At 34.0% G+C, this 4,960-nt stretch overlaps 1 long non-coding RNA gene across 1 annotated transcript; it reads left to right on the top strand.

Annotated features, from left to right (window-relative positions):
• Window positions 1-3,347: 3,347 nt before the first annotated feature.
• LOC112513561 lies at window positions 3,348-3,888 on the top strand. The gene is made up of 2 exons (XR_003069282.1): window positions 3,348-3,409; window positions 3,510-3,888. It is a non-coding gene; the product is annotated as an uncharacterized LOC112513561 (long non-coding RNA).
• The last annotated feature ends 1,072 nt before the right edge of the window (window positions 3,889-4,960 follow it).

Here is a 4,960-nt window from a genome sequence, read left to right as displayed (position 1 = left end):
AAAAAGTCTGCAACAACCAATAAAATAAAAATATTCAATGTTTATACAACTTATACCCCAAGGACGTGAATATCTTTATTAACGACTCAAAGGTTGGGCAAAATCCCAAAATGCACCATAACTTCAAGAAAACATTTCCAAATAAACAATGACACCCAAAATATACTCAAGAACTTAACTATATGTAGTTTTCAAATGATTTATAAAGTCAAAATACCAAAAGTATATTAAAACCAAATACACTCGTATGAGGAATAAATCATCAAAATCCACATACTTTATGATTTATTATCAAAATGTACAACAACTCCCACTATATGTACTTCCCAAGATTTTATAAAACCAGATGTACAAAAGATGCAATTCCATCAAGTAACCACCAACACTCGATACATCTTAAAGTAAACACTTTAAGACTCCAAAATACACATTTTTGGCACGTACAAAGTTTTCACAAATCAACTTGAACCCACCTTGCTAGATTTACGTTAAATTTAGGTTTTTAATCCACATCTCGGGATTCCTTCAGTAAAGATTTGATATCTCCAATTTAGACCCTCAAATTTTAGCTCCAAAACTTCCACAAGGTTTTTGCTGCCACAAATCACTCCTAATGTTACACCAAAATAGGGAGAAATATAACGGGGACGGAGAACACAGAAACACTAGTTTTGGTTGGAGATACGAGATCTTACCTTCAACTTGTCAACTCTCAAATCACCAAGAAATGCTTCCAAGGTTTCTAGATCACATTAAGAGGAAAGGAGAAGGAGGGGGATCTTTTTGAATGAATGGTAAAACCTTTGATTCCAACAATGGAGATCTTGAAGACTTGAGCCTCAATCTTCCACAAGCTCCGTCATCACATAAATCATCTTGAAAATCTTTCCGTTTGAAGAGATTGGCTCCAAAAAATAACCCAAAAAATGTTAAAGAATTGAAGCGGGTGAAGAATGGACAAATCCTAGACCATAAATGGAGTTTAAAACCTGTTAGAGGCTTCCCGCGACCCTTCTCAAGGTCTAAGTCGAGGGGATAGTCGTGCGTGCACAAAAATCAAAATTTCAGAACAAAAAAGTTGTACGACCTGACCTGCGACATGAAGTGGCAGGACAAATAACCCAACTTTCTGTTAGCTCCTGATACACCCCTTTCTCTGCCAAAAATACCCACGCCAATTGTTTTTTTCTGGCACAATGCATTCCACTCACTAAACGATCTCTAAAACCTCAATAAAAGAATGTCAATCCTAAAATGTTATACCCATAAAAATACGAGTGTCACATAATAATATAATTATGTTCTAATATTTAGAATGAAAAAGTTGTGAAGTTGTATATAATTTTTTTTCCAAAAATCTGATATTTTATTCTGCTTTTTGAATTTTTTAGAAGATTATTATGTTATAATCTTTAGAATGAAAAAGTTGCGAAGTTGTATGTAATTTTCTTTTCGAAAATCTGATTTTTTATTCTGTTTTTTAAAGAATCTATTGAAGATGCTGTAACTGAAATTTAATCAAATGGTTATTTGATATTGATTTTATGAATTTACAATAGCCCACCTTGAAAATCCGTATTCAAACACCCTTTTAATATTAGAACGACAAAACAAATAAGTTGATTATTTAATATTTAGTTTTTTTATTTGATGTAAAAATATATTAATTATATACTTATATTTTATAAAGTGTAACATGTATAGCAGTACTTTTTAACCAATTGTTGTCTAGTCAGCAAATCAAAACCAATAGTGACGGAAATTGACTAGTAGCAATTGACGTTTTTTGATCCATCTTTATTGTGAGAATCAACCATCATCGAGATGTAGCACGTGTCAGAGAGGTGCATACAGAGTAACTCGTTTGACAATGAGTGCTGAGATATCTATAAGTGAATAGTCGACTGATGGTTATATTGGTTCGGTTCTGTGTTTTCATGATCATATTCACCCCCTTTATATAAACTCATTGATGTCATCCTTTCTGTAATAAGTGAATAGTCTACATTTTTTCTTTCCAAAATTGGAAAAAAAGCATCCGTAAAAATGAGGTTTCTCGATGTATACATTCGACAAATTGATTCAGATCTCGAGTGGCGAGCATATGCTGTTGGGACATCTCAACAAATTTTATATGCAATTAGGCTCAAACTTATACATGTCTATATGATCTACAGAAGTTGAGGCTATTCAAACATGCAATTTTTTGCGAGGTAAGCCTTGAGCTTCAGAAGTTATAGGTATTACTATTATTTAGGGGCTGTTTGATAGTTGCTGAATGATTTAGTGCTGAATAATTAAGTGGTCAGAATGATTAAGAGGGTCAGAATGGTTAAGTGCTGAATGAAACAAGGTTGTTTGACGGGATAAGGACGAATCCAACAAGGTATTGGTCAATGACTGAATGTCGAGCAAAATCTAGGACCGATTTCTGTCCGATGAAAGAACGATTTGTGAAGTTTCGGTCATCCACACCTGCTTTCTTGGAAGCAAAAGTGAACTTCCAAAAAACAAATTGGGCTTAGCCTTTGAGCCTTAATCGGTCCTAATTTTAAGATCAAACTTGTTTAAGGACCGAACCAATTTATGAAATCGGTCGTCAAAGGACCAAAGAAAGGATCCAACATCATAAAACTTTAAAGGCAACGTTTATTACCAGCTTAACGAGTTTAATAAGACTCACAATTTATTTGGTTAGTTATAGTGGGTTAATGATATAAAAAACGACTTATTCAATAAGCTTTTAGGAGGACTTTATGTAGAAAACCATATTTTTACGACTTTCCCATCCTAATTAAAAAGCACGTTCATTCCATTCATGAGAAAACTCTTACACCTTTTGGTTTATACAGACAAATTAATCCATAGAGAGTTTTATCCGTACAAAACGTAATGGAAATCAACCAAATAATTTAATTGATATCATCAAAACAACATATAATAACCGAGGAACGATCAAATGCAAACCACCCAATTTGTACAAACCGTGCAAACTACCCTTATCCATCGATTTCATTGTTTAATCTTATGAAATTATTTAATCTTGTGAAATTGCTTCATATAATACTTTTTTTGATGAAGTTGTTTCATATATGGTTATGAAATTGTTTCATATAATACTTAATGAAACTATTTCATGTATTTCTCTAAAATTAAAATAATAAAGATGATAATATCCATGAATAAGACCCTCCACAATAAAAATGATTAATCAACCTTCCATAATTAAAAAAATGAACAAAATAAAAATTATGAATAGTTAAACGAGGTTTGTACAAACATTAACAATATATTAATTAATTTGTTGTTGATAATGAAAACGCTCTCTCCAACTACCTGTTGATGATCGGGAGACTGGTGATCGCAAATGGCACGATTTTTATCTCCATAGGGTTTCGCATCATCTGGGGTAAGTAAATGGTGGTTTTAGACTAGGGTATGGGCTTAACAAAGAGTTTATTATATCAGCAACTTCCATTAACGGTCTCAATGATGATATCAAATTGAAGGTTGGATGCTAAACCCTATCATAATTTCGGAAGCAATCGCCAGAGGCCGATGAACACACACGAATTGCGTATACTGATCTTCGTTCAATTACCTTAGAATTTACTTCTTTAACTTTTTCGATGGTTGAATTGTGTTGGTTTCATCAATTTCTTACATGTTTGCATACATTGAAGCTATATGAGTAATCCAGCATCGAGTGAATGTGTTGAGAGTCACATTTGTGCATAACTTCATGCCTTTCTGTAGAAAAATTGAAGCAGTAAATTGCATTTTTTTCAATGTTTGATGTTGAAGTTCTCTCTAACCCTTCAAATTTACAAGGTTAATAGATGTGATAGATTTGGGGATCTTATGCTATGTAATTTTTGGGATTACAGTTTACTTTTTCTTCTATTGTAAGCATCCCTGAAATCCTTCCTCTTTAGAACAGCAGGTTGATTGTAAATTCACGATCAGTTTACTTACAACTTACTATTCATCATCAAATGCTCTTTTTTTTGTAGTTGTGGTGTCTGATCTTTGGCTGACTATGTCCACAAGGGCTGAACAGGCGAACACATTGTCACATACATTAGAACCGGGCGGAAAACTCTCCCTTTTGTAAGTGAAACCAAACGAGCTCGGTATATCACACCGGAGGTGGGATCTTGGAGGGTAAGTTGTATGGGGATCTAATCTCTACCTTAAAGAGTAGAGCGGCTATTTCCTTGACGACCCTGCTAGTGAAAGAGAAAAGCATATATGTTAGAAATTGAAAAAGCTAGACGGCCTATTGGTTCTAAGATTGCACGAAATTATGAGGTATGTGTCAATAGGCACCAGAATTCAAATGCTGCCCTTAACCATTACCCAATGAATTACAGAGAGGTTGTTTATATGAATTAGAAAGAGTGTGTCAATGGATAGACAACTTACGTTTTGTAGATTTCTGTGGATTACTTATCATAAACATATTTAAACTAGCTTCATTAGTCGTTTTTTTTTTCTTTGGTTTATGGAGATAGACTAGGAGTTGTTTGGATGGTTTTCCATCAAGTCCTGTATGGATAAAGCTGTTTGGTGTGTATAGATTGAAAATGTTTTCGTTCAGAAGGGCTTTTTTCATAGATGAAAGGAACGTGTTTTTCAATCGAAGGGCAAGTTTGGAAAAAAACTTTGGCTTTCTGCATAATGTTTCCCTCCAGAAGCTTACTAAATAAGCAACTTTCTATATCATTAAGCCACTATAAAATAGTCTTGGTATAGATGACCAAATATTAGTCCAATTAAGCTTGTTAGACCTTATGGTTGTTTGCAGGTTACAGCCAGGTCCAGTTTTTGTGGCTTTTTGGCCCAAAATCAGAGGAGCATACCCCCAGTTGAATTTGTTGCCTTACAAACAGGTTTGTTTATATATACCGTTTTCATCACCATATGCCCCTATGATCCATTCCACTGATCCCTATCTCCC

The sequence above is a fragment of the Cynara cardunculus genome, assembly GCF_001531365.2.
Source record: "Cynara cardunculus var. scolymus isolate 2C chromosome LG 5, CcrdV1, whole genome shotgun sequence".
Classification (NCBI taxonomy): Eukaryota; Viridiplantae; Streptophyta; class Magnoliopsida; order Asterales; family Asteraceae; genus Cynara; species Cynara cardunculus.
This window is presented reverse-complemented; position numbering and strand designations above follow the sequence as displayed.